At 39.3% G+C, this 12,220-nt stretch overlaps 1 protein-coding gene across 1 annotated transcript in view; it reads right to left on the bottom strand.

Annotated features, from left to right (window-relative positions):
* LOC122790678 (zinc finger protein 845-like) overlaps positions 1-11,914 on the bottom strand; it is a 368,884-nt gene extending 356,970 nt beyond the window's left edge. The window contains exon 1 of the mRNA XM_044058201.1: positions 11,544-11,914. The gene's annotated coding sequence lies outside the window, so the exon portion shown is untranslated. The remainder of the gene's footprint in view (positions 1-11,543) is intronic.
* Positions 11,915-12,220: the final 306 nt, after the last annotated feature.

Genomic DNA, 12,220 nt, shown 5'->3' with positions numbered 1-12,220 from the left:
GCAGTGGTTTTATCCTTTGCCAGAAATATAGAACCCCTCCTCTACCACCTCTTCCAGCAAAATCTTCTTCATGTGTTCCTTCTATGTGTCACTTTAGTTGCGTCTCTCGTTTTTCCTGTCTTCTCCTTTCCCAACTTTCAATAACATAAATTAGGGTGTTCACATAAGGAGAACCCTATCGAAAATGTATAAAACCCCTTTGTATTTCTAAAGCTTAAATAGCTGCATTGTCTTAAATGTCTGTCAATAGTTGTCATGGGCTTACACATAGCCCTACTCATCCCATATATCTGAAATATTCTGAATTCATCAGAGCATTTACATTTGAGTGTAGTACTTCACAAATACTTAAAACATCACTTTATCAAGTTTATACATTTCACATAGGTGGGCATTTCTTTGCAAAAACTTTCGTACTGCTGCAGACTTCACAAGTGACCTGCATTTAGTTTATTTGCACATAGGCATAGCCGTGGTATCTGCAAATGACTGATACTCAAGTACGAACCTCAGGACTATGAATGCAGCTCAACATGTATTTTGGCCCTCTCTGCATGCCTTCCATTTGAACATAAGTTGCCGTCTATGGCTGCATGAGTGCTGCATTAAGAAGAGAAGGTAGATTGGAATGAACCACTGGCAGTGTTACTTATGCTGACCTGCATGTCGGGGTGTTTTTTTGTATGGCTTAATTTAGTAGAGCTGCTGACATCACATGCATCATCATGCTTGATGTCAGTTACTTTCGGTCTCCATCAATATTAAAATGTTAATAGTATCCGTCTCATTATTATAGCCAAGTTATCATCACAGAAGACATGTCAGATTATGGGCAGATGAACCAGCAAACAATGAAAAAACAACCATCCTCTACCCAGCTCCTCCAGTGCTGGGTATGTTAGTTGAAATCAGTTTGGCCGAGTCATAGGGCGCTATAACCCTCTGTAACATGGAACCACGGGTCTAGCTTTTTGTACAGAGAAGTACTAATACTTTGTTTTGGTTTGTTACTTCCTCTATGGGCATACCTTAGTATTCCAGCAACCCTACTTGCTCTTAATTTTCAGGTAATCAGACAAGATGACCCAAGACTCTTTTCTATAATTGCTGACACTTACACTCCCATAGCTTTGTACGTATTTCTATTTTTCCCCCAGATGCATTGCTTTGCTTTTTTGCAGTAACTGCAAAATTGCCACGGTTCAAATCATCTGTCTAATCTTGCCAACCAACTCCACATCCTTTATTTTTTAACACCTTTATTGAATTATCACTTAAAACATAGGCAAACAGACATTTATATAAAAGAAAAAAAACATATTAACATGTTCCCAGTTACAAACATTAAACATTGCATGTTCTTTTGTATAATTATCATCAGTTCAGCATAGGTTCATAGGTTGGTACTAGGCTATAGGCCCTAGGGCCTACACAAGCCTAGCCATAACAATTCCCTGGCTATTTCTTCCCACAGTATTTACTTCCCTGGTCCCCTGTCTAGCAGGGCAACTGACGTGATCCCCAGGGTGAATTTACAGTTCCTGCCTACCCTTAAACCTCACTCCTCCTCCAAAACATTATTCTGTACTTATTGTTCCCACAATTACATTTTTCTATGCAACTTGCTCCTACCCTTTTCTGAAGATCCCAGTTCCAGTCCTTTTATCTCTTTTATAATATTCGGTACTTCAAATTTAGTTGGTTTAGACTTTGATTTCCATTTTCTCATTGCTTTTTGGAAGCCAACAGAATTAAACTTGACAAAGCCTTGCCATGGCTAGGCAATTCGGATCCTGTATCCCAGCTTAAGAATAAATAAATAAATAATAACTTCCTTAGCAACACCCATTTCATCACCCAATATTTCTGACAGAGCACTCTGTAGGAAAGTTTTAAGGTCTGATAACTGGGAACATATGTTTTAGGAGTGTAATGAGTTACTTTGTCCTTCCCTGTCACACTCCCAACAGTAGCCATCTACCTGAGGAAGAATTATTTGGAGTCTTCTTGGGGTATAAAAACACCTATGCAAACACTTCCAAGCAAAGGTCCTAAATCTTCTAGGCTTTGTTACACATTTGGGAGCCATACATATGTCCTGCCATTGTTTCCTTGTGAGATGCTTAGTCAGTCTCCCTTCCGAGTCTTCTCTGACCTCCTCTGATTGATTCCTATAGTTACTGTGCAATATTTTGTCAAACTAATTATCCTTTTTCTAACCCCAGCTTCTGTACTAGATTCATCTAAAAACTCTTACCATAGCAGCTCATTCACTTAGGATTTCCCTAATCCTTTCTCTGCCTATACTCTGATAATCAGTCTCTAATAGAGAAGGCAGTCTCTAGCTTGTAGTTCAAATGTCTGCTTGGCCTCTTCCCATTCTATTACCTTTCCCTCTCTAATTATTTGCCTCCAATACCTTAGTTCCTTTGTCAGTTTTTCCAGTGAAGTCCAGCCTTTTCTTGCCTAATCTCTGTAACCCTAATGCAGTTATCCTTATCGGCAAAATCTTGTGTTGGCTTAGTTCTTAGAGTACTTTCTGCTACTTCATGAATATAATATTCGGTACGGTTGTTATTCCCTTTAAGGATATTCATTCAAAATCTCACTCAATCATTATTTGAGGAATTCCTCCCCTGTTCCACTGCTATCCCTTTCCAATCTGAATGATAGCTTTCTGCTTGTGTTATGTATATGAGCTTTAACTGTGTAGTTCTAAAATACCCCTGCAAATCAGATAATCTGAAACTACTTTTTATATTGGAAAGATTAACTTATCCAACTTGATCTTTGCCCTTTTCACCGAGATAAATTCCCTCAACTCTTTATTAATTATAATCCAGAACTTTTCTGGTTGATAAAAATATGCCTGACCTGTATGTAAAAAAGGGGCTAAAACATTTTCACTGCCTGTATCTTGCTATCCATATTCATAAACAAGAGCTCCCAGTTTCTCAGTTCTTGTATTCTCTCTTGTTTAGTCTCTTCCCGTATATCTTTAGCTGCCATAACAGAAGTCTTTTTCTCCCAAACTCCTAGATACTTCATTTTATCATGTCCCCATGTGTGGGTATACAGTTTACAGCTACAGCCTTTGTTTTGTCTTCATTAATTTTATAATCCAAAAAGACTTAAAGCTGTCTCAATATGTTCCACCACACTGAGATGTTCTTTTCCAGTTTTATCACAGACAAAATAATATCTTCTTCAAATAAAGCCAATTTTTCTTGATTATCATACCAATTATATCCTTAAATTTCTGAGAACCTTTTTTTTCTTGGCCAACGACACTAAATCTAAAGCTAATAACAAAGGGGAAAGAGGACGCCCCTGCCTAGTTCCACTGTTCAGACACAACTTGTCAGAGAGGACCCTTCCCATTTTCATTTCTGCCTCAGACCCCTCCCTCTTATATCCTATAAATTGACCTGCGGGTGGGATGGTCACTGTTAGTAGAATTCATTGCTAAATATCCCCTCAGTGTTGTCTCTTCTTACACTCAGTCACTATCTTCCTTCATAGAGCAGAACCTGCGGTCACTACATCTGACCCCAATATTGCAGGAGCTCCGTCACAAAGCCCTACACCTACAAGTTTACTGAGACTTCTGTCAGTGTTTCATGTAAGCATATTTAGCATGAAGAACCTTGCTGTGTATTAACTTTAAACAGTTAAATACTTGCCTGCTCTGTGAAATAGTAGAACCCTTTCCTAAGCTGGACACCATCTCCTTTTGCTTGACCAGTTGACTATACTGTATATGCCAGGTATTTAGTCTCAGAAAATGACAGAAAAACCTGTTTTACTTGCATCTTTTGTTAATTGCTTTGTTCTGGCTATAAAGTGATTGATCTCAGTTATCAAGTGATTTGACGGAAGGATGCCCACTATGCTCAGCTTTGCTCCCCTACCACCAATTCCCACTCACCCCCTCTTACTCTAATATTATACTTTCTACATACACATTTCACTTGTGACTCTTTTTCCAAAGCCCTCCCCAAATCACCTTACTACTTCTATACATACACTTCTGTTTCTTCTTTTCTGCTTCCTTATCTTTTTAATTTGTAGCCCCATTCCCAACTATCTTTCTCCCTCCCATACTGCTTTGCACTATATCCATTAATAATCACACCCTCCCTAATAGTAGCTATCTATTCCACATTGTATCCTTTTATTTCTTATTATGACTACATCATTACACTCTAGCCTTTAATACCCTTCTAATTCTTACATCCCAAAGATAGTAGGACAACATACTACTCTTCTTTTATAAACTTATACTTCCTTTAGCTCCACCTCCTACAAACTCCCTCCAATTCCCACTAAACTCCAGTCAGTCTACTACACAACATCTCACCCATATTACTCTAACCACACATCCCTTACTCTACACTACTATCCCACAGTATTTTCACTTATACTCTACCCCATAACTGCTTCACTTCCAACAGCCCTAATTCCACCTCTGATTCCATTTAAGCTATCTCACTCTACACCAGTCATGCTGTTTTACCCGTGCCTCTCATTTTTCTTCCTTCAACAACTCCTCCAGCAACACTACTACAACAGCATATCACAGCTATTACCTGATCACCACCACTCAATCCCTCCACCACAAGCATCTGCCAAATAACCCCAACACTGATTTCTATACTGATCTTCTATTCTCACCCTAAAATCCTCAATACTACCTTCTACAACCTAAAACGAATACAAATACCCAAATTAATTAAAACTCCTAAAACAACTAGATGTTCTCTCACAGCCTTAAACTTGTGCAGGGACATTCACCCCATCCCAGGTCCCATTCCTACTAAACAGACAAAAAACCCTAAAACGTATCACTCTTCATATCGGGAGCAGGTACAATAAACTGACGCTCTCATGCCTGATTAACACACTCTAACCCAGACATCCTTGCTATTACAGAAAGTTGGCTAAAACCAGAAATAAAAGATACTGAAATTCTTTCCCCTGGTTATTGCACTATCAGAGCAGACAGAGCACATAAAAAAGCTGGTGGAATAGCCCTAATTTTCCCTAACAACTTGATAGTTTGCCCATAATTAAATACTATACCAAAATTCTGCACAGCCAAAATCCATATAACATTTCTAAAACTTAACTCATCTAAGAACATCTGCACAGTTGTTTTATACATCCCTCCTGGGCAAAACATTCCCATTCTAGAAAATATTCTAGCCTGGATTTCTGAAACAATACCAAATTAAACCATTATCCTAGGGGATGTTAACATTGACTGGCAGACACTAACCTCATACCACCCAACAAACAGTATAAACCTCTGTGGCTTTACTCAACTTATAAATACTCCTACCAAATACAGCAAAAATAACATCCAACACTTTAGAATGGACACTAGTCTCAAACCCTTCTAACTTTACATCCTCAGGTACACTCTCCGACTCCTTAAGTGACTACTTACCAGCCTATACTAACAGGACTATCACTCAACTCAAAACAACAAAAGTTCAAAATTATACGCAACCTACAATAATTCAGCAAAGAGGTATTTAATGAATCTCTAAAAGCTATAGACTGGTCCAACCTAAAAAGACCTGGGTTCATAGGTTCATACTAGGCTATCTGCCCTAGGGCATTTATAAGCCTAGCCAGAATGTGTTTGGCTTTCGCCACCCATTTTAAATTTATTTTGCTATGCCCTTTTTCGAGGTTAGTATACTGTGCCTCTGTCTAACAGGACACAGAAGTGATACCCGGGGTAAACTAACGATCTCCCATCCACTAGTCAAGATTCCTCTTGAAGAGAGTCAATGAGGGACTCTGCCTAACCTGGACTGGGATTTTATTCCAGAGTAAAGGGAGCCTCTGGGTTATGAATCTGTCCCTCCAGCAAGTCCTATTTATTTCAGTGCTGAGGTTCAAGTCTCTCGAGCGCGTAGCTCGATGGGATTTGGATTTTCTGAGGTGCAGCATGTCCATTAATTCCAGGTTGGACATGGCTTTATACGTCAGGCACAGATCGCCTCTGAACAGGTGGTATGCCACTGAGTAGAGCTGGAGTTTCTTTAACCGGGCAGCATATGGCATCTGTTTGAGCCCTTTGATCCTCTTGGTGAGGTACTTTTGGGGTCTTTCCAGTTGCTGCAGGTGTCTGGTAAGGTACATCCCAAAAGGGGCATTGTACTCAATTATGGGCCTGATGAGGGATGAGTAAAGAGGCACAATGACCTCCCCTGATCTAGATGTGAATCCCTTCATGATTAGGTGGACTATATAAAATGTTTTTCTAACCACTTTGGCCACATGATTATCAAATGAGAGATTGATATCAACTTGGGTCCCCAGGTCCCTAATTACTTCTTCTGTACTTAATGGATTACCACCTATGTGGTAATTTGTGGGCACTTTGTTTTTGCCAAAGGGGATGACTATACACTTTTTAGCATTTAGCTTGAGGCCATGGCTCTGGCACCAGTTGTCTGTTTCTATGAGGCCATTTTGGAGGATGCTTGTGTCGGCTGGAGAGTCGATTATGGTGCCCAGTTTGCAGTCATCTGCGAACTTGGTCAGCCACAGTCCTTCCGTGTTGGCATGTACCTCCGAGAAATATATACGGAACAAGAGAGGTCCCAGGACTGGGCCTTGTGGGACACCACTTGTAACTGGTTTGGAGTCCGATATGGCTCCAGCAATTCTAACCATGTGGGTAATGTCCTTGAGCCAGTTTGCAATCCATGTAGTGACATAGGGGTTTATATTTAAGCTGGTGAGCTTATCTATAATGCCCGAGTGGGGTATTGTATCAAAGGCTTTTGCGAGGTCCAGGTAGGCTGTGTGGACCACCTTCCCCTCGTCAATGGCCTTGGTGACTGTTTCAAAGAAATCAACCAGGTTTAAGAGGCAGGATCTGCCCTTAACAAAGCCGAACTGGGTAGGAACCAGTGTCTGTAGGTCTCCAATATCTTTATTTATGAGGTCCATGATGATGCTTTCCATAGCTTTGCAGACCAAGCTAGTCAGGTTTATGGGGCGATAGTTTCCAGGATCCGTTGAGGCACCACCTTTATGGAGAGGGACCACTGTTGCTGTACGCCACTCTTTGGGCACATATCCTGTAGTAAGGCTGAGATTGAACAGTAGTTTTATGTTTGGGTTTAGCTCTTCTTGGAGTTCATGTAGGATGCAGCCCAGGACACCGTCTGGTCCCATTGATGCTGTGCTTTTTGCTTTGGAGAGGGCGGCTCTTACCTGAGCATCTGAGATGTCAGGGGGCAGCTTTCTGCTGAGATAGATATTTGCCCTTTTGGTGGGGAGGGGGGGGAGAAGTTTGCGCTGAACCTGTCAGCTAGGATGTTGGCAATGTCTGTGGGTTTGGTGTATTTTTTGTCATTTTGGACTAATTCTGAGCATATCTGGGAATTACCACCCAGGTTCCTAACATAACTAAAAAAAGCCTTGTGATTATCCTTAGTGTCCTGTGCAATTTTTCTCTCGAAGCTGGCTCGATAATTCATAGATTAGTACTAGGCTAACTGCCCTTGTGAGTCATTTTAAGCCTAGCCAACTACCCCATGTTAGAATCAAACCCTGAACTTTGTTTTATTAAGATAAACACCTTAACCATTATGCCAACCTCCCTCCAAAAGTTCATAGCTAATTATTAGGCCAGCTTTTCTAATAGGTCATTCTAAGCCTCACCAATTTCCTTTCCAAAGGTGAGAATCAAACTGTACACCTTGTGTCTCTGAGCCAAACACTTTAACCCTTATACCAAGCCCCACAGCACTTTCCTAAGCATTCTTAAGTCCCTATCCCCTCGGAGAACAAAGAGAATAAAAAATAGCCATGCCCAATGACTCACCAAATCATGTAAAATACTAATGAAAGACAGGGACAAAGCATGGACTGCCTGGCTAAAGAATAAAAACAACATACATTTTCAGTTATACATACAACTCCACAATCAAACAAAAAGACAAATATTGCATGATAAAAAAATCATACTATTCCTACATTCAAGATAATCACAAAAACAACCCTAAAAATGTTGGTCTTCTGTAACATCACTATTCAACCCAGGAAATAAAAATAATCCCAATCCATACCCCAATATACCACCTCTTCAAACAGCCACCACATTCAACACATAATTTACAGAGTCCATGTCTAATGTAAAAGTAAACACAACTCATCCACCCCAACTCTCTACTTCTACTAATACCCCCAATACTAACCTCTACATACCCCACACATTACACACACACACACAAACAACCCCTCACTCATAACCAAAACCATCCTGAACTTACTTTTCAGCCCATCCCTTTATCTCAAATAAAAAAACTACTAAAAAAACTGAAACTTTGATCAACCTCTGCAGACAACCTTCCACCAGAACACCTAAAGCTTGCCACAGAGGCCGTAGCATTCCCTGATAGCATCTTAATTAACAGTCATAGTTAAATCACCTGTCCCTAACCTATGGAAAAGATTACATATTATCACTTTACATAAGGCAGGCAACTCCACTGATAATGCAAACATAAGTACTATTGCAATCTTGTACCCCTTCTCTAAGATTCTAGAAAAATGTGTGCACCTACAACTTCTCCACATTTTACACAAAACAACTTACTTTCCCATACTCAACATGGCTTTAGATCTGCTCACAGTACCTCAACAGCCTTATTATCTTTCATGGACTCTGTCAACAATGCCCGTGATACTGGTAAACTACTATCTGCAGTATTTCAAGATGTGTCAAAAGTATTTGACATGGTATCTCACCCCAAACTCCTCAAAGAACTTTCCAGCATTGGTCTATCCTCCTCCTCATTTCAGTGGTTTTGTAGCTACCTAGCTGGCAGGCAGCAAGCTGTAAAATGGCGGGCTCTATCTCCCCATATCACATCACCCCCACAGGTGTACCTCAAGGATCCATCTTTGGCCCATTACTATTTAACATCTTCATCAGTAACTTACATGCATCCTCCTGTGAAGGCACTCTAATCCAATAGGCAGATGAGTCCCCTATCATCTGTGTATCAGACACATTAACTCACCTACAGCACATAATACAAAAAACTTCATCTTCCCTAGAAACAAGGCTCTCCAATGCTGAACTCCTACTGAACAAAAACAAACAAACAAAGCTCCCTCTCTTCACCCACAAACCCCATAGCTCCAAAAAACAAACTTCAAGATCTTTTCAGCCATCAGTACTGAAACTGAATTGGTTCGGCATACCAACCTACTAGGTATCACAACTGACGATAATCTCAAGTTTGACCTACACATACAAAACAGTAAAAAAAACACAAAAACTCGACATGCTATACAGGAATAAAAACTTCCTCACAGAAGCTTCCAAAATTAACCTTGTCAAAACTTACCTCTTGTCCACACTGTTATATGCAGCCCCAATTCTAACTAACTTAAAGACATCCCTAAGAAATAAACTAAAAAGCTACTATGACAAAATTGCCAAATTTGCCATAAAAGCAACCCCTCTAACTCATCATTGTAAAGTCCTATATTCCCTAAGATGGCTTGAACTCCCACTCTACCTCCAATACGTACAACTCACTATGGTATATAAAATCATCCACAACCCACTAACTTGTCCTGCACTTAGCTCATTAATCAACTTTTATATCCCAAATAAACATCTCACATCTGAAGACAAATATCTCCTCACAACTTATAAACCTAACAAAACCCCAGGCCTAAACTTTTACTCCTGCTCTGTGACAAAACTATGGAAATTATTTCCTTTAACAATCAAAACTACTACTAGCCTGCACTCCTTCAAAACCTCTATAAAAGAATGCTTCAACAGAGCTAGGATTTGCTCCTGTATGTGTCCAGGCTGAGGTACTCATACCTTTTCTACCTCTACTCTCTTTGTTCCCACTACTGACTTACCCTAACCTCCCTTCCACTACACACACTCCCCTGAGGTTCCTCCCTTCCACTACACACACTCCCCTGAGGGTCCTTTTCCACATCTATTCCTACTATCCCCTATATCACACCCTTCCCTTCTCTACTCATACTATCCTACGCCTTACCAATATAATCAGTTACCACATTTCATGACCTCTAGAATATTAATAATCATTATGATAATCATCTATTATGTAAATAATGTTACATCTTGTCATACTATCAGACTTTCCATATAATTTATGCTTAAACACTATGACTTTATTATGTCTGTTGAGTTTTTATACTGTCAGACTAATGTATAGTTTTTCATATTTTATTCTTGAATGTTATGTCTTTATTATGTCTGTTATGACTTTCCATATAATTTATGCTTAAACACTATGACTTTATTATGTCTGTAGAGTTTTTATGCTGTCAGACTAATGTATAGTTTTTCATATTTTGTGCTTGAATATTATGTATTTATTATGTCTGTTAAGGTCTCTTTCTGACAAACTAATGTGTTGTTTTCATATTTTTGTTTGAATGTTACGACTTCATTATGTCTGTCTAGTTTTCTACTCTGTTAACCATACGTATTTGGAGCTTTTCTCCCTGGGCTTTAAATGGGTAACTCATGACCCAGTTGGACCTTCCCGGTAAACAAAGGCCAAATAAATAAATAAGTAAATAATATCCTACTAATTAACCTTATTGTTGTATTACTGTATCAAGGAATGTAAATATATCCATTGCCCCACTCATAAAATCCCAGTTTCATTTGTTGAATACTTCCTCTGCATCAAGACCCACTACAAACAGCGGTATTTTCTTACATTCTGCCATTCTTTTAGTTTTTATACACATAAACACGTTATAATCATGGTTTAAAATAGCTCCACATCCTTTATTAACCAATTTATGAATCTGCATGTTGCATAACTTTGTCTTTGCAGTAAAAGATGAAATTTTCTTCATAACCTCCTATACTGTCACTTATAATGGTCAGAAATGGAATGGTGTAACTGCTGACCCATTTAGCGTTCAGCTGGTCACAACACTTACCTGATGAGATTTCACACACTTTAAACTTCTGTTTCCTACCACACTGTTAGTATCTTTACCTTGTTACCTGTCACTGCTACTCTAAGACTTATGCAAATTTTGTTTTTTGTTTGTTTGTTTTTTTCAGTTTATGTCTTGATAATTCCTAAGCAGGTCATGGCTCCTTTCTGTTCGAATGTGTTGAACTCTGTTAAATTTCAATGGCATAACATTCCTGTTGTAAATCCGTGTGGTCTTGTGAGATCAATAGTCACTAAAGCTTCTGCCTCCTGTAAGACCCACTGATCTTTTCTCAGTACCTAAGCAAAGTTTTACTGAGCTACATTAACAGCAATCCTTTGCACTTGGAACAGCTCCCTTTGTTGAAAGAGTTTTTTCTCAACATCTGAAAACAAAGCTCCCACAATGTATCAGATTAATCTTATGCATGCATTCACAATCCATTAATAACTAAAAATAAACTTGGGAATACACACTTCTCTGGCTGAAAACTCAAGAAGAAGACTTACAGTTCCAGCCCCATACCATACAGACAGCTTGTTACATCATGAAATGCCCCTTACCTTGTACACACTGGCTGCCTCATGCAAGAATGCAGAACTTTGCCAGGAATATTTGGAAACACAAAGGACACAACAAATAAAGGCCTTTATCAACTAGCAGAACAGCTCCATTCTCATCTGTGCTACCCACAGCACTGCTCTGTTATGCCATCTGTAGCACAGAAATGCTGCATTTCTTCCTCCATGCAGTATGCTTGCTGTCTCATATGCTCCAACTGCAGTCCCTCAGCATTCAATTCAGTCTGATCCTATTGTATTCAGTCCTGGTAATGCAGGCCCTATTGATCTAGTGTCCACAGCGCACAATCATTAGAAGTATAAGTACAGCAGCCAAATAAATAAACAACCTACATTCTGTAAACTGTGCAGGATTTTCCTCTTTCCAGGGCGCAGGAAGTAGAATGTGTAGGCAAACTACCACCCACATTTAAAGGGGCAACGCAACATTAAGCACTCAAATACCTTATTTATCAGGACAGACTGAACAGCATTGTTAAACAACTGCATATATAAATTCCCAGCAAACTCTGTCTCACAAGTCAATTCAATTAGTCGTTTAAGGAATTCTAGATATATGAAACCAGACAAACATCTCAAGCTAACCTTCTTCTCATATTTACCCTTTTCTACACTACAACCGAATCTGTTTCTTTTAGTATATTTTTATTTATTTTTAA

The sequence above is a fragment of the Protopterus annectens genome, chromosome 16.part0 (assembly GCF_019279795.1).
Source record: "Protopterus annectens isolate FY-2018-M chromosome 16.part0, PAN1.0, whole genome shotgun sequence".
Lineage (NCBI taxonomy): Eukaryota > Metazoa > Chordata > Ceratodontiformes > Protopteridae > Protopterus > Protopterus annectens.
This window is presented reverse-complemented; position numbering and strand designations above follow the sequence as displayed.